The sequence below is a fragment of the Meriones unguiculatus genome, chromosome 3 (assembly GCF_030254825.1).
Source record: "Meriones unguiculatus strain TT.TT164.6M chromosome 3, Bangor_MerUng_6.1, whole genome shotgun sequence".
Taxonomy (NCBI): domain Eukaryota; kingdom Metazoa; phylum Chordata; class Mammalia; order Rodentia; family Muridae; genus Meriones; species Meriones unguiculatus.
This window is the reverse complement of record NC_083351.1, coordinates 56,579,949-56,604,657: the sequence shown is the minus strand read 5'-3', so window position 1 is coordinate 56,604,657 and position 24,709 is coordinate 56,579,949. Positions and strand designations below refer to the sequence as shown.

Here is a 24,709-nt window from a genome sequence, read left to right as displayed (position 1 = left end):
CAGCTTGTAAGTAAATGCAAATGATGTAGGCCTGTGCTTTATAGGGACCACCATAACTGGGACCAGGTAGCCTAAGTGATGCTCGTGGTAATAAGTCTGGATTCCATTCATGCTGAGAACTCTTTGGAACATTTGAATCAAAGCTTGCAATAGCATAGTCGGTCTTTTAAAAGTGTGTTCTGCTTAGAAAGAATCCCAAGCAGCTGAGGCAGCTACTTTGTACTTGATGGGGTTGGGGTGGGGCGTGGAACAGAGGTCCCTACACCTTCACAGCAGACTGCTTGCTGACTCCCTTCCAAAGATGTAGTCCTCTTCCAGGAGAGAGGACGCTAACTTTAGCACAGACACAGGCAAAGGCTGTCCCGGCCAGGCCTTGCCGCCATGGAGAGAGTTTCCTCCTCTTCAGTTTCCCAGAGGAGATCGCACCAATCAGAGTCGAGGAACATTCTAAACAGCATCTGACCAGAACTCCCCAAGGTCATCAAGGGTAAAGAAAGGCTGAGGAAGTTCTGCAGCCGAAAGGAGCCCAGGAGCCATGATGGGTAAGTGTCACAGGGGATCCTGAAACAAGGGAAAGGCGGTGAACAAAGCAGAGGGAGCACGCGTAGAGCCCAGGCTGCCGCATTAGCTCTAACAATGGTATCTCGCCGAGGTAGGATGTTAGGAGCAGAGGGGTCACGTGTGATACAAGGAAACTTCATCCGAACGTCTAAAATTAAAATTAAAATTTGAAATGAACACTATGGCTTCTGTGTCACAACTGAACTCTGGAGAACAAGCACAAAACAATGCGACTCTGTGTCTTATAGTCCTTGAGAAGCAGGTCTCTCTATATTTTAAAAAGAGAAAAGCCAGAAGGCTTCATAGTAAATCTCTGATTCAATTCAAGACAGCCACACTGTCACGAAATCTGCTCCACCTCAGGCTAATTGGAATGCGGTTCTCAGCAGAACTGAGTGACTGCAAGGCAGAGACTTCTGAAGTCTGCTGCTACCGACACTTCAGACTAAGGCCCAGTGTTGCTTTTAATCACATTAAAGTAAATCCTGCTGGTCAACACGCTCCCTCATATCATGTCAAGACCTCATCTTTAAAAACATGAACGGCTAGCCAGCATTACGAGTTGTCTCTGGAAAGCTTCAACATGGAAGAAAGAGATAAAAAAATAAACAAAAAAAGAAAAGAAAAGAAAAGAAAAAGAAAGAAAGAAAGAAAGAAAGAAAGAAAGAAAGAAAGAAAGAAAGAAAGAAAGAAGAAAGGGGGAAATCTAGCACAAAAGAATAAATAAGTCAAAAGTGGTTGAAGATTGAAATGGAAAGTATCATGTTCAGAGATGCTTGAGAGAATATTGTACCATTAAAACACATAGGAAGAGCTGGGGAATTCAAGCCCTGCAAACCCAGCACCCAGGAGCATGAAGCAGAAGAACTGATGCAAGTTCAGGGCCAGCCTGGGCTACCTTATCTCCAAATAAGTAAAATAAGCAATACAGACAACAGCAACAAAACAGAGTGCCATGGAAAAGAAATGGAAAAAAAAAATGAAGAGCACCTAGATATAAAAATTAAACTCACTAAAATTTAAAATAAATGGAAATTATTTTTAGAAGTAGAACTAACTCCAGAAAGAAAGACATATGAAAATAATAAATTAAAAAGCTATGTAGTATTAGTCTAGGAGACCAGACTAATAAGAGAACAGAGGAGAGGGAGAAGAAAAAATTATGGAGAAATGTAAAAGAACTTTTAAGGCCATAAGAATGAGCATGATCACACTAGAGCCTGCCAGATAGTACTCAGAAAACCACAAACACTCACAGCCGATTGTGAAGGCTCAGAATACTGAAGTGAAAGGTAAGGCCAGAAGAGTGCTGTAATGGAGCTAGAGAAAAGCCCTGTGCAAAGACACAGAATCATATGGCATCAGGTTATCTTACGGAAGGAAAATGGACACTCGGAACTGGTCAAAGTGCTGAGATTAAGTGTCTTCAAGTACACATCCGTAATTGGACACTATATCAAGCCCTGCCCAAGACTCGGAGACCATTAATGAGGAGAGAGCCAGAGGAGGGGGAGAGTGCTAGGAAGGGCCGACATGGTGTGGCCTTGGCCCTCACCCACTCACAGCACTTCTGGTTACTTTCCCAAGATCTACACAAGGTGAAGTTTAAAATCCCAAGATGGGGAGGAGAGGAGACTCAAGAGCCCACCCCAGGCTGAGGAGCTATTGGCAGTTGATGGCTGTTGGGGTCACCTCTAGAAGGTTGCCCGTGTTCCACCGGATGGTCCTACACAGATGCCCATATGGACAGCATTACTCAAGCTCAGACTACACACACACACAGATACACAAAACACATACACATATACACACACATATGTATAAATATATATTCATATATATGTATATATATACTTAAGCTAAGACTACATATATATTATACATATGACATTTACATGATGAGAAAGTGAGGCATTCATTGGGGTGTCTAGAAGAGGTAGAAGGGATGGATGGTATGGATATGATTAAAATATATGCATGTATAGAATTTTCAAAGAATAGATAAAAATCGTTTTGAGGACAAGGGCAAAGTCCTCAAAACTTCTGGCAAAAGCAATTTTCAGCTATAATTTTATACCTAATGAAGCCGTGAGCCAAGTGTGGAGGTAAAGCAAGGAAACCTTTAAATGTAGAAAGACATGGACATTAAGTCCTGATAACGTGGTTTGGCAACCCTAACCCCATTCCTAGAAAGGGCTGCAAGGGAAAGGGCCTACAGCTCTCAGGTCACTTGTCCAAAAGGAATACCCCGCTTCCTCGTCTTCCTTGTCTTCCTCCTCTTCTCCCTCCTTGCCCTCCTCCTCCTCATTCCTATGGGTGTTTTGGGTGGAGATAGGGGTAGATGAATGTTAGGTCCATTTACATGATTTTATACCCTTACTTTCATGGGCTTTTGTGGTGGTCTGAATGAGAATGGTCCCCATATGCTCCTATATTTAAATGCTTGTTACGCAGCTGGTGGAACTGTTTTAAGAAGTGAGGTACTTGTTGAAGGAAGTGTGTCACTCAAGGTGTGGACTTTGAGGTTTCGAAAAGACTGACATCATTTGGAGTTATCTCTGTCTCTTGCTTCTGGGTCATATAGATATTTGATATGTTGATATAGGATAAGTGAAGGGATGAACACTATACTTTGGATGTGCAATTTCTCCCAAAGGCTCATGTATTAAGAAAAAGGCTCAGCCCCTGTCCCGCAATATTGCTCAGAAATGGTAGAGCCAATTCCATAAAATGTGTGGCACGTTTTAAAAACATGTCACCTTCTTGATAGCCATCCCCCAAACTTCCATCTTCGCCTCCTTCTATTCCCTCCTCCCATCTTCAGCCCATTCTTTTCCACTGATTCTCCGCTGTTTCCAAATCATGCTTAACACAGACAAAATGTTAAGAGCCCTTTCTCTACATCGCCTTCTGTCTACCTACCTAGGACTCTCTTTTCCTTCCACACTCAGCCTTTATGGACTCCGGTCTTTTATATACAGCTGGCTTTCTACAATACTCTGGTCAGCGCTTTACAATCTGTGTCAGGCTTCATTCTCCTTGTATGCTTCCAGGGAAGCTGCCGCACTTTCCAATTGCTGAATGCAAAGGGATGCCTTAGAGTGTTGCCACAAGCCTCGGGCTCCTCCGCAGGACCTTTCCTTCCATCCGCTGCTGTTCTGACCGTTCCATGTTCCCCAGGTTTTCCCCCTGATGATCAGCATGGCCTTACATGGTCCACGAATCATGTGTGACAGCTAATTCCTTCTCTCCCTGCTCTGTTCCTGTGAGCTTATCAGCTCACTTTCTCATCCAGTTACAAATCACAGGGTCTTTGGCATCAACTGGAACAGGAGTTCTCGGCCTAGGGGTCGTGAATCCTGTCATAGCAGATCTCCAACAGATCACATATTTACACTGTGATTCATAACAGTGACAAAATTACAGTTATGAAGCAACAACGAAATAATTTTATGGTGGGGGGGTCACCACAACACAAGAAACTGTATTAAAGGTTCGCAGCATTAGCACGGTAGAGAACACTGGTTTAGAAGTTAGTCCTTCTGTTTAGCTATGTGGTGAGGGTTCTCTCCTCTAGCAACGACTTCCCCTCACAGCCTCCACCCATACAGAGGTCTGGAAAGCTCAGTTGTATCAAGAGATCCAGGTCGTTGGCCTCAGCTGGTAGAATCAGGGGAGATCGCACCAATCCAGGACGACGAAGTTTCTCTCCTGAGATCCGAGCCGTAACAGGGCTAACCCTCAGGCAGGGCAAGCTGAGCACATGGGAGCAAAGTAAAGCATCTGGGATTGTCGGGGAGAGGCCATACTTCCAGAACAGTGTCAAGCTGGCGTCTCAGCTCCTCACCCTGGGTCACCTTGAAGAAGGCATGTTCTCTTTTCCCCCATACGTTTATTTGAGCTAACTTAATTGTATTTCTGTTTCAGGCTCTTAACAAGTATTTACTGATAATGAGGCTTGTAGTTAAGCTCGTAGGGGGTTACATAACGGTCTCCGTCTTGGTGATTCAAAGGCATATTTTAAGGTAAAACTACTAAGGGCAGCTGCTAGACAGGCCCAGTGCAAGGGTCTTTCATCTCTGCTACAAGAGAAGCTGGGGCAGAGGGATGGCAAGCTCAAAGCCAGTTTGAGTAACTTAATGAGACCTTCTCCCAAAATAAAATTAAATAAATCACAATGGCTGGGGCTCTAGCTAGTGGTACAGGGCTTGTTCAGCATAAATATGTAAGTCCCCAGGTCCCAGAAATGAGAGCAGTGGCAGGGGGGACACACTACCAATAAAGAAGATTCTGAGGAAACATCAGACTTGAGAGCCGCTTCTAAGAACTCAGAAGGAGCTTCACAGGTCATTTGCTTTCACCCATTAAATGAAGACATTACTGATGTTTTACAGACAGTGGTGTGAATGGTGAAATGTTAGTAATAATTAATAATCATAAATAACCATAGCAAGTGCTTTTATGCTCCTTATGTTCCAGACTCTGTCCTGAGCCCGCCATATTCCCCACCTGAGTTATTCGTCCTACAATACAGGCTGTGTGCGGTTTTTACCCATCTCCCTCTGCAACTGAACAGGGCTAGGAAAGGAAGTTCTCCAAAAGTTCCCTGTCAGTGCGTGAGAGACCATGGCTCACAATCCCAGCAGTTTCTGAAATCTCCTCTCTCATAACACTTGAACAAACTCCCTCACACCCTGCCATCCCCCCCCCCAAGTCAGTTCACACTCAGGATAAATGTTTGCAATGATTGAGCCAAAAATACTACAGTGGAGACACAGACCTTACTCAAAGTCTAGGAGAGCATTTCTGAACGTGATAATCTAATTAAACACTGAAGCTCTTGCAGGAGTGAAGATTAAGTGTGTGTGTATGTGTATGTGTGTGTGTGTATGTGTGTGTGTGTGTGTGTGTGTGTGTGTGTGTGTGTTTGATATATAGAAAACATAAAACAAATATGAGGACAAACTACCAAACTACGTCTATCTATAATACATTGTCATGTATACTATATATTCAGCACTATATCTGGAACAGTACTTATTCCATCCCTGAACTGGAAATGTATGTATATTACATATATTGAATACACACACATTCAAGCAATCTACATCTATAAATACAGACAATATGAAAACACACACACTGTGCTAAGAGGTAGTCAGTGGTATCTTTCAATGTAATGTTTATCTTCAAACTTAGTGCACAATTAATTAGGGCATGGGTTCAGCTGACATTAAGATGCAGTCCCCTAAGAGACTATTTCTAGCTTACAGAAAGATCCAGATGTATTCTGGACAGATCTGGAGGCGGGCTCTGCTTGGTGTGCCACCTTCTGGTCACATGGACTGCACTGGGCACTGAAGTGGCCCCTGCCCTCACCACCACCACCTCCAGGAGCAGGAATGCAGAAAGCAAGCAGCGACGCATAGCCAGTTCCGCTAAGAGCTAGACCAGGTCTTGGTGGGCTTGATTCTGTTCACAGCCTATTGGTACAGTTGCATGGGCACACCTAGTGCCAAGGGAGGCTAGGAAACGAACTTTCTGGATGGACGGACGGACGGACAGACGGATGGATGGATGGGCTCATGCCAAACTAAAAAGACTTGGGGGGGCGGGACGGCATGATAGTTTTATTTTCTGAACTTCCAATAATAAAATAAGATTCATTCCTCCTCTTTGATTCTGTAAAGAATAGATTAAGATTAGGATGAAGATGATCAATCCTCACTCAGAAAGGCAGGACAGACATCGGAAGAGAAAGAAAACAGGACAGGAGCCTACCACAGAGGGCCTTTGAAAGACTACCCAGCAAGGTATCAAAGCAGATGCTGAGACTCACAGCCAAACTTTGGGCTTCTAGAATGCAGGGAATCTTATGAAAGAAGAGGGAGATAGAAAGACCTGGAGGGGACAGGAGTTCTACAAGGAGAACAACAGATCCAAAAAGACCTGAGCACCGGGATCTTTTCTGAGACTGATACTCCAACCAAGGACCATTATTCGTGGAGATAACCTAGAACCCCTGCACAGATGTAGCCCATGGAAGCTCAGTCTCCAAGACAGTTCCTTAGTAAGGAGAACAGGGACTGTCTCTGACATGAACTCAGTGGCTGGCTCTTTGATCACCTCCCCCTGATGGGGGTGCTGCCTTACCAGGCCTCAGAGGAAGACAATGCAGCCAGTCCTGATAAGACCTGATGGTCTAGGGTCAGAGGGAAGGGGAGGAGGACCTTCTCTATCAGTGGGCTGGGGAAGAGGCATGAGAGGAGAAGAGGAAAGGAGGGCAGGATTGGGAGGGGGGGTAGAGCTGGGATACAAAATGAATAAATTCTAATTTATTAAAAAAATTAATTAAAAAAGAAAATATAAACAAACAGAAAAGATGAGGATGAAATTCAATTGCAAAATAACCAGCCAAATGAGAAGGACATAGCAGAGTATAGGCCTAGGGTTTTCCTCTTTCTTGGAGACTGTAAGTGGAGACTAACCTGACTACATCTTGCAGTTCTGGGCTATGTCTATTGTTACATGCCTCCAGAATTGCTGGCCTTGCTACCCAGGGCCCTCCAGCCTGTTGGCCTCGCTACCTGGGACTCTCCAGCTTGCTGGCCTCACTACCCGGGGCTCTCCAGATTTCTGGCCCCACTACCCAAGGCTCTTGAGCCTGAGGGCCCCACTACCCAGGGCTTTCCAGCTATTCAGATGGAGGGAAAAGTAGCAGACAGCTCCAGAAGAAAGCATTAGCAATTTTCACCAGTTCTGATCAGTTTAGAAAGAACTACCAGCCCTTTTCGTGGTCTCCTCAGAGCAGATCACTCTGGTCCCATGGGCATTTCTTATCACATGTCCTTCATTCCCTAATTTAATTGTATTTCCACCTTTGGATATGTTGTTTTTTTTCCCTGTTTCTTTCCCGTGGTTTCATGCAATCTTTTGCTCAGTCTCTCCTTCCCTCATCCATTCTTTCTACTCACTGACTCAATCATTATTCACTTTCCTATGGCTATAGTTGCTGTGATTAATTTTATTAATATTCTTCTCCATCTCCTCATTTCCTTGCCCATAAAATGAACAGCTTTAATTAATCATGTAAGATTTTCTCCTGTTGAACCCTCTGTTCCCCATATCATTTGTTACCTTCCTTATGCCCATTCCCCCTCTCCATCTGCCCATTCTCCTGCATACTGTGGGCTGCCTGGCCTTTGCTTCTGATCCCTGCTGTTAATCCCCTTGCGATCATTACCATACTCTTATTTTATCTTTTCTGGGCCCATAGTACAGAGCATGAATTGGTTCCACAACTACACCTTTCGTTCTGTTATCTATATACCCCAAGAGTATAATTGTCTAGTCATGACACAAGCTATTTCTTTAAGAACTGAAGCAAAATTTATTTATCCAAAGAAATATTGTCTTTCAAGAAGAAATACTCTATATATGTCTAAGCTCTCATTCCCAGACACTGGTCAAAATACTTGGATGGTCCCATACAATATCTCCAGGGATCTTTGAGTATGTGTGCACATGTACAAGATAGCTAGAGTATATGATGGAGTAAAGTAAAGCATTTTCAAGGGTTGAGGATGGACAGTGGCTAAAGGAACCATTACTACTTTTTTAGCAAACGGTATATTATTTCTAAAGTGAGCAGAACAGGTAGCTCTCCCTGAGAGGCAGTTTTCTGTCCAGATGATTGACAGGCCTATTTCAGATTGACTTTTCCAGAAGAAAACAATGGGACATTCTTGTTCTTAACCAGAAAGTCTCCAGCTAGACAGTAATCTTTTGATGGTTAGAACATTAGCTATGAATGACTTTCCAGAAAGTCCAGAATATTATGTCTCCACTCATGGTCAGAGATGTAACTCAGATCCCATTCTGGCTCCCAGTAACCAGAGCCCTATAGTTTCAGTTTTTGGTTCTACACTCCTCTGAATATGAGGAAGGGTCCAATCCCAATGACCTTCAAGCTTATTAACATCTAGCAGCTACCTAGTTCCTTCCCTCAAGAGTTGAGGCTTTAAAATGATTCAGGGAGTGGGTGGGTGTCAAGTGGCTCTGGCTACTTCTACCTGAGATGAAATGTAGGATTTAACGTCTTCACCATTGCTGACTTTCAGGCCTTGAGAACAAATCATGGGAACCAAGACACATGGAGTTAGATAGTCACAGGACTGTCTAAAAGTGAATTGACTGAGAGTGAGAGAAGAGAATGAAGGCAGCAGCTAGATGCTCAAGTAATAGGTCTAAGTAATTTCACCATAAAAATGTCAAGCTCTGGTTTGATAACCATGCCATGGGTTACACAGTAATGTTCAAAATCATATAATTTAAAGGTCTGTTGAGCCACGGTAAGCCTAAAGTTGAAATTAAAAGGGATTTTTAATTTATCAAAAGTTTTCTGTTCTTGTTTCCAAGAAAGGAGAACGTGGTCATTATGGTTCTTCATGGACTTACACAAAGGCTTAGCCACAAGGCCATACCCAGAAATTCAAAGCCAACAGTAACCTATTAGCCTTCAAAAAGCTTAGGATATTTACTAGTGCTTGGAATTAGAAAAGCCTAGGTGGCTTGAATAGAATCAAAATAAAGAGCTGTGTGCCCTAGAGTTAAGATGAATCCAGACACAATACCTTTCAGGATGATAATTTGGCCTTGGGCTTAGAGACTGAATGTTCTCTCTGTCAGCTAGAAAACACAAAGCTCAGAGTGGGTTGTCAGGAGCTTTCTTTAAGGAATAATAATGGAGAAGGGATGCTCTGTGTGTCTTAAGACATTCTATCAGGTACAGTTAAGCCACCCAGGTTGTTGTATAGGGCTTGTGTGAAATGTGGGGGCTGTCTCTAAAGACCTGGGAAACAAAGGCCAGGTGAGTTGTCTATTCCAAACTTGTACATAGTCCATCAAAAAGTAAAATGAAATTGAGACTCAGGTGCTAAAAGTATAAGAAAGAAGGTGTCTTTAAGATCTAGGATTTGGAGGAGATGGAAAAGTAGAGGGGAGCCTTTAACTGGGGAGGGGAAGGGATAACTAGTGGTGTTTGGAAAAGCCACAGGGGAACGTTATTTTATGTTTACTTAAAAATATATATATACACAATATATATTGTATATCAACTACAATATATTGTGTGATCCAACTACTGCCAGTTTCCTAAATCAGTATGATTCCTAAGTATATTCTAAACATCTGTCCTTACACTCAGAGAAGTGTAGCTCTCATCAAAGAGACTTCTTTTTGCAGCAGGTGGAGACTGTCATAAACACAAAATGCAGAGAACAATAGGCCATGAGGTACCCAACCCCAACGGATACATCTACAACTAAACTCCTACACCTGAAGCTAAGGGGGCATCATAGAAGAGGGGTAGGAGGTACGAGCCAAAGGACCAGAATGTCTGCTGCAAGATAGTGTCTTCCAGCTAGCACTTGGAAGTTGCACCCATGAAATCTCAAGACCTTTACAAGGACAATACCAGTCAACATGACATGCAAACAGAGTTGGAGAAAATCTCACAGGGCCCATCTGTGGATGAAAAGCTACAGGTAATGACCAGCTGTGGAGAAGGGACAATCATTCTTCTCCAGGGATGAGCCCTCTCATAGTTCCAACTGGCCAGCTCTGAATACATATATACACAAGTTAGCAGTAAATGAACTGAGCAGGTTGTACATATGTTTATGTGTATGTATGTATGCAAAACAATGATAATCAAAGAAGAGATCAATGACTTGAAAGGAAGTGGAGGATACACATGAGGTGGGTTGTAAATGATATAAGTACTGTGTGAAATCCTAAAAAAAAAAAACTAACAAAGGCAAACAGCATGAGAGTGTATATTTGCTTTATTCTGCACACAGTAAGTAAATAAACAATTTAAATATAATTTTTAAAAGTGGAAAAATATCTAGGACATAAAACAGGAGGTATTCAAGAGAATTTGTGTTGATAAGGCGTAGGGGCTCAGGACTTCCAAATTTACAAGACTATCACAGTCATTGATGGCATGAAGGCCTGTATCACCTGGCAGCCTCCCTGAGTCTTTTAAATGATTGGCACTGGGTATTACAGTGTGTCTTGCATAGAGTTAAGTGCCTATAATGGAAAATTTTACCGATTAGGGGGTTGAAGTTTGGCTTGGGCTCTCTGCCAGAGAAAATATTATTTATGGTTAAGGAAACCATGAGAGCCCTTTAATTTAATTCTGGCTTTCCAGTGACCTTTTCAGACCATATCCACATAACATTTTGAACTCTGGTGGTCACAATGGAGTTTGAAAATCCACCCACATATCTAACCATGTTTTTAAAATTACCGTTGGGTGCCTCTGAAAGTGTATGTCTAGCCTCAGATGAGGACAGTGCAGCACCATGAAAGAATATCAAAATGATGCACATGAAAGAAAGCCAAAGTGGACAATCAAAGTTTATTTGAGCACCAACCTCATGATTGGAACGAAGCTGCTGCATCCTGAGATGACCTGACCAGAGGACTTACGCTCCTCTCCTTACACTGACACCGCACATGAATGCTCCCCCTTCCTTCCTTCCTTCCTGATGCCTGTTACAGCAGCCAGCCTCCTTGCTTCTGTTCAGAACTCAAGTTTGCTTTAATTACCTTCATCTTGCTTTGGGTTTTCCACATAAGTTAATTGGTTTTGCTTATACAGAGAATGAAAAGAACAATCTGTGTACTTAAAGATGCATGGGAAAGTTCAAATTGTTAAAGAAGAAATAAGAAGATTAAAAGAGACATCAGTGTACTTTCCCTCCCCTCATTTAATTCGACAGTTTCTGTTGTCTCAAGCGATGTGTCCTAAGACTGTCACAAATTTTCAAATGCATAAACTGTCACTACACATGAGCATTTTTCCCACACAGTGAGTACAGAGCAACCTTCAGCTAGGAACATGGCTATTGGGAAAGGGACCAGTTTCTGTCACTGGTAAAGTGCTCCATTTTCATAGTGCCCTGACCACATGTGAAACTCAAGCTCTTTCCAAGTCACTTAATGAAGAATTGGAAGCTGCGAAAGCTTTTCCAAGCATGTATACCACAGAAATAAATTCTGGGTCTAAAGAGCTAACAGAAAAATAAACAATTTGCGTTTCTGGGGAACATACAGAGCTTGTAATATGATGATGTATATTGTAGTTTTATATGCCAAAAGAGGTATAATTCACAGACCTCCAGTTTGGAAAATGCCACTGGGCATGAATTATTGAAGACCTTGAGTGAACCTCAAAGTGGCCAAAATTAAGGCCATCACCTGTTCCTGGGCCCATTCCCCAGAAAGGGGGGAACCCACTTCTTCAATTACTATAATTAGCCAATTAGATTAATATTTAACTAGTTGTAAAAGGAAGAATCCTCAGTCATCTTGATAGGCCCTCCTTCTTTACTCCTTCTCCTTTTATTGCACAGATCATGTCCTAAACGTATCAGTGAGTCATCCAGTGTCCTTATTCCCACTGTTGTTGTGTTCTTTCGTAGCTTGAGTTTTCTCCACAGCAGCCCCCGAACCATGGATTTGCAGCCAGAACATTTGTCTTGTTTTGCTTTAATTTATTTTGCTTTGAAAATAGGAAGTTAAGACAGGGAAAGAGAAGTGATTCTACATGTATCAGGAGGGAGAGAGACAGACAGACAGACAGACAGTGACAAAGAGAGAGTGAAAAAGAGAGAGTGTGTGTAATGGAATATTTGTGGCATGAAAGCAGAAGCAGGGCTGCTTCAGGGGAGGATCTGTTATTAGCGGCTGAGTCTGAGCAGATGTTTCCAGGTTCTCTGCCTCTTGAGTATTGAAAAGAGGACCCCAAGCCACAGCCTGAGATGCTTTTTAATGGGATCTAAGGGGAAAGGAGTTGATAACTAAGGGGCAGAGTTTAGATGATTTTTCGATTGATAGATTAGATCATATTTTTTTTTCTACTATGTGTGTCTCTTCCTCCAATGCATCTGATTTTTATTGTTGTTTGCCCAGTGGATGTATGTAGCTAGATGCAGGAAAGTGTTTGAGGAAATGGGGTGGGTGGGGGCAGGTTGCTAGGTGCATTTTTTTGAAGAGGGGTATGTGCATAGTACATGCAGATGAAGGAACTGGGCTGACATTTGCATTATTACAGGAGGTTGTTGTGTATCGATTTATTCCAAGATTGACATCTTCCATCTTAGAAGGAAGCTGGTTAAAACACAAGATGTTAAAGGGAGGTGAAACAACAGAATATTCTAAGGGAAAGCAAAACATTACATCCTTCAGGGAAGCTCATTAAGTTCAGGAGGTAAACAATTCAGTGGCTTCAGGAAGTCCCTAAAGCTGACAAGATTCACTAGGTCCCTCCCTCCTCAAGAATGAAGAATGTTTAAGCAGTAAGAACTTCTGAGAGACACTCTTAGACTAGCAGAGCCACCTGGAAGAAGCAGAGACCAGCTAAGCTGATTGGAAACAAAGGCCACCAACTGCCTGAAAAAAACTAGAGACCAGCTGAGTTACATGGAAAGGACATTCTCCAATTTGTTGAGCTGCGTGCAGGCTGTATAGTGTCTTCCAAGTTCACAGCTTTCATGAGCTGTGACCCATGCTGGTGTGGGCTTTGGGTATGCTGCTGTCTTTGAGTCATTTCTGCTCTTGTAAGTAACGTCTCTCTCTCTCTCTCTCTCTCTCTCTCTCTCTCTCTCTCTCTCTCTCTCTCTCTCTCTCTCTCTCTCCTGTCTGCTGATCCAGATATAGAACTCTTGGCTACCTCTCCAGCACCATGCCTGCCTGCATGCTGCCATGCTTCCCTTCATGTCGATAGTGGACTAACCTTTTAACGGTAAGCCAGCCCCAATTAAATGTTTCCCTCTATAAGAGTTGCTGTGACCATGGTGCCTCTTCACAGCAACAGAAACCCTAACTAAGGCACCAAGGCCAAATAGGGATCCATGTTAAAGGATTTTCTATACTTGCTTGCTTCAGAAATGGTCCAGCAAGAGGGGTTAGATGGATAGAAAGATAGTGAGGAAGGATGAATAAGAACAAAGCATATAAGCTGTATGTAGAAAAAGGCTATTGAAATATGTCATGGAAAACATACATTCAGGAGCAGATTTTCAGTGTGAGCAGTTGGGGCTGAGTTCCATATGTCCCTTTGAGTGTCTGAGGAACAGCCCATAGGACAGTCCCCTGAGAGAGGTGGAAGCTGGGCAGTGTCCTTCAAGGTCATTCTGCAAGTATTTAGGCAGTCTGCTTCTCCGTTGCCTAGCAACCTATGATGTCATCATGTGTTGCCCACCAGGTAGTCACACCTGGTAGATGTGTTTCATTCAGTTGCTCCATAAAAGAGCCAACCTGCCACTTTGTCGCTCTCTTACTCTCTCTTGCTCATTTGCTCTTCCCTTCTCTTGCTTTCTCTCCCCTCTCTCTGTCTGGGTGCTCCCTCCCCCCACCATGTCTCTCTTTCTCTCTCTCCCTCTCCATCCCTTAAACCTCATTGGATTTAAGATTGGTTATATGCATGATGTTTTCAAATAAATACTAGCACATTCCATATCAGATGAAGGTCACTTCTGGGGAACGGACTCTCCATCTCCTCTGACTTCGAGGCTCACAGGGGTCCCCAGCAGCTCCACTCCATCTTCATATCTGCATACTTCCTGCTGTTCTCCCGCAGGCTCAGTCTCCTCACCCCTGCCTCCCTCTGCTGATATCTGTTCATCTGCCTATGGGAGGTCAAGTCAATCAAGCTGCCGAGCACTCTCTGAGCTGTGCCTGGTGGGCATTTTGAGGAGTGACACGTAAGTAAAAATTTCAGAAGGTTTTAACTTTCTACACTGCATATTTATCCTTTCTGTCTTACATTCATTACTTAGCTATTTCTTCCCATCAGGCTTTGAAGTGTCTTCTGCTTTTGGCTAATTCTACATTTACTCTGAAACCCTCGTATCTCCACGGTTTCTGTGCACCAGGTATTTGGTTTTTCATGTGTGTTTTCATATTCAGCCTTTCCCTGCCCCCTGATGCTGTCTGGTTTACTTCTGTCACGTGACTCTTAAATGTTGCCTTCTTTGTTTTCTACCCATCATGGAGCTTGTTTTCTGGTGGGTTTTTGGTTTATTCTGTTCACTTGAATCAGTTCTCTCTCCTATTGTTATGAATGTGCTTGTGTGTTCCTCTGCTCTCTTGCAGCACGTGGGAGCAGGGTGGGGGAGCTTCCAGCTTCCACCTGCCCTGCCCAGGGCCTTTCTGGCAGTCAGATCTCATTTCTCCCTTTCTCTCATATCTGTACCTGCTGTAGCCCTGGGAAAACATAAAGCCAGTTATGAGCAAGAGGCCCAAGGACAGCTGTTGATCCCGAAAACGGTTTTAATTTGTCTCTGTCTCATTAGCTTAATGCTGATGCTGGCTGCCCTCGGCTGCTGACCAAGCTGAGTGGCTTGCTTTTTCAACTCACACTGCCCTTATCAGGTCCACAGACAAAGCTGACAGCTCAAGCCATTTCCCTTTGTGACCCTGATCCTTTCTGGTCCCTCCCCAAGGACGGTCATTCATCTTTGGGCCTAGAGTAATTAAAGCCAGAGGGAGACCTTCTCTCACTGGCTAGCCTTCCTTGGTGGATCAGCGTAACAGGCGAAAAATCACATAAATGAATGCTTCCCCAACAAGAAACACCTTGACAGTGGGTCTGCTTTGGTGGCCAAGGCTGGGAGAATTGTCTGCCTGAACTGTGCTACCAGAAAGAGAAGAAGAAGACTTTCAAGGCAAGTCGTAAATTGCCTTGAAAATTGACCTCAGAAAGTGATCCATATTTAAGAAAGACACAAAGCTTGAAGAAATGTTTGCCTTTCAGCAAATGATTTAAGTTGCCACATTTGAAAAACAGGGGCTTAGGGTTGAAACTGATGAAGTTAAGGCTCTTTTCAGGCAGAGCTCAGCAGGTAAATCTCCAAGACAAACACCAGCAGAGCAATCTCCCGGTTTCTCAGCATTACACTCTGTGAGGAGAACCTGGCTTCCTTTGTATTTACTGTTTAATGGCCTCAGTGGCACAAGACAAGTGGGGAATCTAGTAGGATTTGCCAAATCGGGAGACACACAGGTAATTTCTTTTTAGACTCCCTAGGTTCAGAATTCTAGGTACAGAGTATTATCAGTCCTGAGCGGGTATTTCTGTTTTGTGTAGGGACCCAGCTCCTGGGCAGAGGTTTGTGGGGTAACCCATTCCAGTTCAGACCTAATCAAAAAGAAACAAGCCTTAGACTTCACACTCTTTCCTCCTCCCCCAAGCCTTCAGAAGTCACCTCTCACCAGCTGGGGACCATCCTGCTGCCTCCTAATCCCTTGGTGGCCTCTACTCGTCCAGGTGGTGCACCCCTGGAAGCAGCTCATTGATTCACTCATTTAAAGTCATTGGGAGCTTGCTGTGCATAAAGAGTTGGCCAGCAAGGGCCATCCATGACTGGGTAGTTCCTTAGAGTAGTTCCTAAACTACTCATCCAAAGGCCAGAGTACATAACTGAGCTTACGTAACTAGAGATTGAACCCAGGGAACACTGTTAGTGGCTCAGAGGAGCCCAGGAGTACAGGTGCCCAAAGGAGCTCCCGAAGTCTCCCCCTGTTAGCACTCGGTGGCCAGCAGCCAGACAAATGGTCAGTGCGTGCAAGCAGAGGAGTGTGCATGCTTCACCTACAGGTGCCCGGCCGAACACTGAGCACACGTCACGCATTCATGTTTATTGATGAGCAAATCAGTGTGGTAACTTATGCCTTAAAGGGCAAAAATGGCTGAGCTTCGTAAATAGAGAAGGCAGTTGGCTTAGTCACTGTTTTCCTTCATTCAAACAATTTACATATTTGAGCAGCTAATATCACATGGGTCAAAGAAATAGAAACACTGCAGCAAGACAGATACTGAGAACTCTCACACGCACCATTATCTACGCCTATTCCCTTTCCCATGATAAGCCATCCTTGCCCTCTGTAAATTATCATTTTTATTAATGTTGGGTATACTGTTGAAGTGCATCCTGATGCAAATGAAATCATGTATAAATACAGATACATCCTGGCTTTTACCCTTGTCCTCACGAGTGGCGGCATGCTGCATGGATGGATTTGCTGCTTTTTGTTTGTTTTTTAACTTGTCGTTGTATTCCAGAGCTAGTTCCCTATCAGTGCTATGAGGACTTAGTTCCCTTGTGTGCTTATGTGTCACACCATGGGCCATCTCAGCTCCTGGGTTTGAATAGACCTTTCCTCCTCTTCATCTGGTGCTAAAATATGGGTCTCCTTCTGCTGTTAAATCCTAAAAGACTGAAATGTGTCTCTTTGTACACCACATCTTTAGGGCAGTCCTACTTCTGAGGTGTAGTAAGGCGCCAATATGTTTCAGGAAGGGGTTTTTCCTCCCATCCCTTAGCTCCCTGAATAGTGTCTCATGAGACTCATTACATATTATACAAATACCTAGACCATAAAGCTAGGCTTTTCTCTGACTAGTTCATAACTTAAAATAACCCATTATGCTAATTTGTGTTTTGCCACATGGCTGGTTACCTGAGCTCAGGCACCATGCCTTCATTCTCTTCACATCTTGCTGGCTGAATCTCACACACCTAACTTGTTTCCAGAATCCTTTCTGCGTTCCAGAAGTCCCACCTATTTCCTGCCTCAGAGACCATAGACCATAGGTTTTATAATTGACAGGTGTTGCATTTATACAATGTACAAGAGACTTTTTTTCCACACAGAGGCATTCCAAAGGAAGTAAAGTGGGACTTTTTCTCCTTCCTTCCTTCCTTCCTTCCTTCCTTCCTTCCTTCCTTCCTTCCTTCCTTCCTTCCTTCCTTCCTTCCTTCCTTCCTTGTACTGGCAACTGAGGCAACTGAACACAGTGTCCAATCCTGAGCTGCACCTCTAGCCCCTTTTGTATTTTTTAAATTGAGTATGTGTCTGAGTAAATGTTCCAGCCTGGTCTTGAAGTCACTTTGCTCAAGTCCCACAGAGACTTTGAACTTGCAATCCTCCTGCTTCCATCTGTGGCTCACTGATATTTGTAAAAGGGCTGGGTGAAGACATCGCAGGGATTTCTACAAAGGAGATTGACACCACCACGGTGCTTGGGAAGTTGTCAGGAGATAACTCCTGGTGCAGGTGTTATCTGAGGCACTTCCTTCACTGTCAGGCATTCAGGTGAGCCCTACCTGCAGGTAGGGAGGGGTGTTTTCTGGTCCACTTACCTTAGCTGTTCCAGAGTGCAAGGACTGTACCAATGCACTCTTAACCCCATCTTCTACCTAAACTAAAAGCGTTTGTAAGATGAGATATGTGCCTTTCCAGCTAATGGCATATTCAGTATTCTCTAGGTAAATTCCTTCTAGCCAAACCCCTAGTGTGCGGCATATACGATGTGAAACTGAGAAGAAAATAAAGCTAGCATTCCATGGTGGTAATTATTGTTGACTTGTGTTTTGCTTTAGTACTCTAGACAGCTCTACTGCTCTGCATGGCTGCTTTTTTTCCACCTTATTTTACCGGGGGTTGCTCTGCTCAGCACTTGCTGTTGGGGTTTGATGTTGTTGTGATGGTTGTTATTACTGTGTTTGTAGTTTTTTCCCCCTTTCACTGCCACAGTAAAGGAGCTCAGGTAAGCAATTCTACCCACAGGAGTACCTGTGCTGAGTGTGTGTAAGGGTCTGGTCGTACTGGCTGCTGGCTGCAGGTTGCTATAAAACTGATTGATCTACAACCTTCTGGTCAATAAGACATGGACAAAGGGAACACAGTGGCCGGGTTGTCATGCGGCCCACTTACCTTACAACAAGAGCACAGAAAGCAGATGACAGCCAGGGAAAGCATTCATTTGCTTTGGAAATTATAACAAAACACCTACCCCAAACCAGGGTGGCTCCCCTGCCAGGACTGTCTCTGCAGGGAAGGATCAGAGCATGAGAGAGACACAATGCAGCTACAAATGTTGACCTTGGAGATCATTCTAGGGAGAGCCATTGTTGGTGGCAACTGCCCATTCAGATATGAAAAAGAAGACTGTCCTGAGAAATAAGGAAAAAGAAAGAAGAATTGAAGAAAGTGATATGTGGCTCAGCAGCCTACAGGGGAGGAAAAAAAAAAAGAACTCCTACTAGGTCGCCCAGATAACCTAAGCAGGAAGCTAGAGGAGGGAGGGAGACATCAAGGGCTGTCATCTGTCTTCAAACCTTTAGCACACACCTGCTACAAACACCATGGTGTCAAAGGTACTGTGCGAGGGGGAGGGAAATGGGGCATATCTTACAGATCGGAGCTTAATTCTGCTTCCCTTTGACACTGCCACCCAGCCAAGCCATTCACTACACCCAGGTGAGCCTGAGAGCTGGGAGATAGAAGGCGAGAGGGAAAAGGTGTCACGCTGACAAGGCCCCACTGTAGACACCTTACATCCTGCCCTTGGAGACACTTTCTCTGATCTTTGATGGTCAGTCCACATGATTGGCACAACTCAGCTTCATGCTCTTGGATAAGGTTCAGCTTATCCAGGCTCCTCCCTCATCTTCCCAAGCTCTTGGGAATCAAGTGCTGCTTCAGGCCACCTCCACAGGAGAAAACACTGTTAGTGACATTTTACCACTCCTGGGCCACCATGCCAGCCTCCCTCCTCCCTCTTCTCTGGAGGCAGTCCACAGTGCCTGCAGCTCCTAGCACAGAGTGCAGTGTCCACGGCTCAGCTCCTAGCACAGAACTCCCTGTTCGCTATCTGAGACAAAGAAGGTGGGCCTCCCAGTTCCTCAGTGGGAGGGCTGCCAGCTGTACAGGCCACCCAGGTCCGCTGGGCCACCCATGTCTGCCAAGCCACCCAGGTCCACTGGGCCAACCAGGTCCGAGGCTCCTCAGGGCCTCCAGCAGGCATCTATACCAGCCTCCCAATTCTGCTGCTGTGGCTGGACTTCCAGTGGATGACTATACCAGCCTCCAAGTTCTGTGGCTGCAGCACCACCCAGCTGATGGATCGCCTACACTTGCATTTGCCCCGGCAGGCCCAAATCCAAGAGAAGAGAACAGGGGAACCCCTGTGCTTTCCAATAAGACCTGCTAGAGAGTGAGTGCACCTTCAAGAGAGCGCATGCAGAGCCCAGCCAGGGTCCCTCTACACTAGCAGCCAGACATCAGATCCCTCCCACCCACAGCCCTACTGTGGATAACATAGGGACTCTTGGGACAGCATTCTCAACATTGAAGCTCATGTTCTGTGGGGCTACCAATGGAGTCCAGGCAAACAACTCCTGAATCCCAGATGGATCTGAATACCAGAAGGACAGTATGACAAGCCTGTAGGCCACTGAGGTATTCAGGAAATCTGTGCATGTATACTGTGCCTACAAACAGCGTCAGTGTCCGCACCCCCTCCTGTGCCTGCACACACACCCCTGCCCCACATTCCAGGCATCTACACTCTCTAGCACCCTATTCTTCAAGGCATACTTCCACGAACATGCACACACTTGCTAGCCCACACTTGTGTACCCACGCCTGCAGACCTGCCTCCCATAGGTACAGGTGAAACACCGATGCATACTCTCAAACCAGTGGACCTCTCTCATCTTCTTGAAGAATACTCCAAACACCAGAGAAATATGGACCCAGTCTGAAGTACAGACACCAGGAACAAACAGTGAAGGTAATGGATAAGCAGATGGCCAGAGGTCATTGTAACAACACACCAGCAAAAATCAGGACATCCTGGTTTCGCCAGCAACCCCCAAAATCAATGGATATTTCAATTCATCAGAAACACAGGAAAATTATTTTAAAGCTAGGCTTATCCAGTTTATTAGAGGCACACAAAGAGGAAACAAACAAACCTCTCAAAGAAATAGCCACACAAATGGAGGCAAATAAAGAGGAAATGAACAAAGCTTTCAAAGAAATACAGGCAAATACAGCCAAACAAATAGAGGTACAAGTAGAGGCACAATTAGTGGCATATAGAGAGGAAATGAACAAAAAATAGAAGCCATCATAGAAAGACAGGAATCCACATTCAAAAAGATGAAGGAAATGGTGTAAGGCATCAAAACAGAATTAGAATCAATAAAAAAAACACAAACAGAGAAAACCCCGGAGCTGGAGACCTTAGAGAAAAGATCAGGAACCACAAAGGTAAATATCACCAACAGAATACAAGATATGGAAGAGAGAATCTTTGGTGCTGAAGATATACTTGCAGAAATTAATACTTATCTCAAAGAAAAAGTAAAATTAGAAAAGTTCCAAACACAAAAGTTCCAAGAAATCAAGGAGGCCATGAAAGGACAAAAATCTAAGAACAATAGGAATAGATGAAAAAGAAGATTCCAGGATCCAAGGTCCAGAAAATATTTTCAAGAAAATCATAGAAGAAATTTTCCCAACTTAAAGAAAGAGATGTCCACAAGAGGCCTACAGAACACCAAATAGACTAGACCAGAAAAGAAACACATCACGTCACATCATAGTCAAAACACTAAATGTACAGAACAAAGAAAAGATATTAAAAGCAGCAAGGGAAAAAGGCTAAGTAACATATAAAGGTAGACCTGTCAGAATCACACCAGACTTCTCAACAGAAACTATGAAAGCCAGAAGGGACTGGGCAGATGCCATGCAGACTTTAAGACACCACAGATGTCAACCCAGACTACTATACCCAGCAAAGCTTTCAATCAACATCGATGGAGAAAACAAATATTCCACGACAAAACTAAACTTAAACAGTATCTACAAAGCAACCCAGCCCTACAGAAGATACTAGAAGGAAAACTCCAATCAAACAAAAACGACTACACCCAAGAAAACATAGGATATAGATAAGTTCATGACAAAAAAAATTAAAAGAAAACAAACAATGAAACACATTAACACCAACAACTCCACAATAAAAGAAACTAACATCCATTGGTCACTATTATCTATCAACATCAATGGATTCAACTCTCCAATAAAAAGACACACACTAACAGAATGATTGCAGAAACAGGATCCAACATTCTGCTGCATCCAAGAAATACACCTCTGCAACAAATATAAAGACGACCTCAGAGTAAAGAACTGGAAAAATGTTTTTCAAGCAAATGGACCCAAAAAACAAGCTGGGATAGCTATACTAATATCTAATAAAATAGACTTTCAACCAAAATTAATCAAAAGAGATGAGGAGGGGCACTACATTCCCCTCAAAGGAAAAATCCACCAGGAGGACATCACAATTCTAAACATCTATGCCCCAAAAGCAAGAGCACTTACGTTTGTAAATGAAATGTTATTAGAGCTTAAATCACACACCAATTCCAACACCTTAATAGTGGGAAACTTCAACGCTTCATTCTCACAAAAGGACAGATTATGTAGACAGAAGCTAAATAGAGAAATAAAGGGACTTACAGAGATCCTAAATCAAAAAGACCTAATAGATGTCTACAGAACTTTTCATGCAAATTCACAAAAAGTATAACTTCCTTTTAGCACCTCATGGAACCTTCTCCAAAATAGACTATATAGTTGGTCACAAAGCAAGCCTCAACAGATACAAGAAGATTGAAATAATCCCTTGTATCCTATTTGACCACCATGGACTAAAGATGGACCTCAACAACAACAGAAATAGCAAAAAACTCACACATACATGGAGACTGAACAACTCGCTACTCAATGACAGCTGGGTTAGGGGAGAAATAAAGAAAAAAATTAAAGACTTCCTAGAATTCAATGAAAATGAAGGTACAATATACTCAAACTTATGGGACACAATGAAAGCAGTGCTAAGAGGAAAATTCATAGTGGTAAGTGCCTTCAAGAAGAAATTTGAAACATCTCATACAAGCAACTTAATGGCTCACTTGAAAGCCCTAGGGAAAAAAAAAAAAAGAAGCAGACACACCCAAGAAGACTAGATGGCCGGAAATAATCAAACTCAGGGCTGAAATCAATCAATTAGAAACAAATAAAACAATTCAAAGAATCAATGAAACCAAGAGCTGGTTCTTTGAGAAAAATCAACAAGATAGACAAACCCCTAGCCAAACTAACTAAAAGACAGAGAGAAACTATCCAAGTCTGCAAAATCAGAAATGAAAAGGACATAACAGACACTGAGGAAATCCAAACAATCATTAGGTCTTACTACAAAATCCTATATGCCACAAAATTTGAAAATGTCAATGAAATAGATAATTTTCTTGATAGATTCCATTTACTAAAATTAAATCAAGATCAGGTAAAAAAAAAATCAATAGTCCTATATCCCCCAAGGAAATAGAAGCAGTCATCAAAAGTCTCCCTCCCAAAACAAAGCCCAGCGCCAGATGGTTTCAGCTCAGAATTCTACCAGACCTTCAAAGAAGAGCTAACTCCAATTCTCTTCAAACTATTCCACAAAATAGAAACAGAAGGAACATTACCAAACTCATTCTATGAAGCCACAGTCACCTTGATACCCAAACCACATATAGAACAGAGAGAGAGAGAGAGAGAGAGAGAGAGAGAGAGAGAGAGAGAACTTCAGGCCTATCTTTCTTATTGATGCAAAAATACTCAATAAAATACTTGCAAACCAAATCCAAGAACACATAAAAGTTGTCATCCACCATGACCAAGTAGACTTCATCCCTACTTGCAGGGGTGATTCAATATACAGAAATCCATCAATGTAATCCACCATATAAACAAACTGAAAGAGAAAAAACCACATGATCATCTCCTTAGATGGTGAGAAAACAGTTGGCAAAATCCAACAGCCATTCATGTTTAAGTCTTAGAGAGATCAGGGATGCAAGGCACATACCTAAACATAGTAAAGGCAATAGACAGCAAGCCTATAGCCAACATCAAACTAAATGGAGAGAAACTTAAATCAATCCCACTGAAATCAGGGACAAAGCAAGGCTGCCCACTCTCTCCATATTGCTTCAACACAGTAACTGAATTCCCAGCTAGAGCAATAAGACAACTAAAGGAGAACAAAGGGATACACATCAGAAAGGAAGAAGTCAAAGTATCACTGTTTGCAGATGATATGAAATATACATGAACGACCCCAAAAATTCAACCAGAGAATTCCTTCTGATGATAAACACCTTCAGCAAAGTGGCTGGATACAAAATCAACTCAAAAAAAATCAGAAGCCCTCCTGTATACATAAGGCAAAAGAGCTGAGAAAGAAATTAGGAAAACAACACCCTTCACAATAGCCACAAAGGACATAAAGTACCTTGTTTTGACTCTAACCAAGCAAGTGAAAGACCTGTTCGAAAAAAACTTCAAGTCTCTGAAGAAAAAAATTGAAGATGATATCAGAAGATGGAAAGATCTCCTGTGTTCATGGATCAGTAGGATTAACATAGTGAAAATGGCCATCCTACCGAAAGCAATCTACAAATTCAATGCAATTCCCATCAAAATACCAATATAATTCTTTATAGACCTTGAAAGAAAAATTCGCAACTTCATATGGAAAAACAAAAAACCCAAAATTGCCAAAATGATCCTATACAACAACATATCATCTGGGGGTATCTCCTTCCCTGATCTCAAGCCGTACTACAGAGCAATAGTAATAAAAACTGAATAGTACTGGCATAGAAACAGAAGGGTGGCTCAATGGAATTGAATAGAAGACCCAGAAATAAGCCCACACAGTTACAGATACTTGATTTTTGACACAGAAGCCAAAACCATACAATGGAAAAAAGACAGCATCTTCAGCAAATGGTGATGGTCTAATTGTATGTCTACATGTAGAAAAATGCAAATAGATCCATATTTATCACCCTGCACAAAACTAAAGTCCAAGTGGATCAAAGACCTCAACATAAAACCAGACACACTAAATCGGTTAGAAGAAAAATTTGGGAAGAGCCTAGAACTCATTGGCACAAGAGACAAATTCATGAACAAAACACCAACAGCACAAGTTCTAAGATCAACAATCAATAAATGGGACCTCATGAAACTGAAAAGCTTCTGTAAAGCAAAGAACACTGTCATCAGAACAAAACAATAGCCTACAGACTGGGAAAGGGTCTTTACCAACCCTATATCTGACAGAGGTCTAATATGCAGAATATATAAAAAACTCAATAAGTTAAACAGCAACAAATCAAGTAATCCAATTAAAAAATGGGGTACAGAGCTAAACAGA

At 42.9% G+C, this 24,709-nt stretch overlaps 1 long non-coding RNA gene across 1 annotated transcript in view; it reads left to right on the top strand.

Annotated features, from left to right (window-relative positions):
- Window positions 1–204: 204 nt before the first annotated feature.
- LOC132653069 (uncharacterized) overlaps window positions 205–24,709 on the top strand; it is a 29,177-nt gene continuing 4,672 nt past the window's right edge. Inside the window, exons 1-3 of the long non-coding RNA XR_009590730.1 lie at window positions 205–542; window positions 13,285–13,375; window positions 14,213–14,336. This is a non-coding gene — a long non-coding RNA (uncharacterized LOC132653069). The remainder of the gene's footprint in view (window positions 543–13,284; window positions 13,376–14,212; window positions 14,337–24,709) is intronic.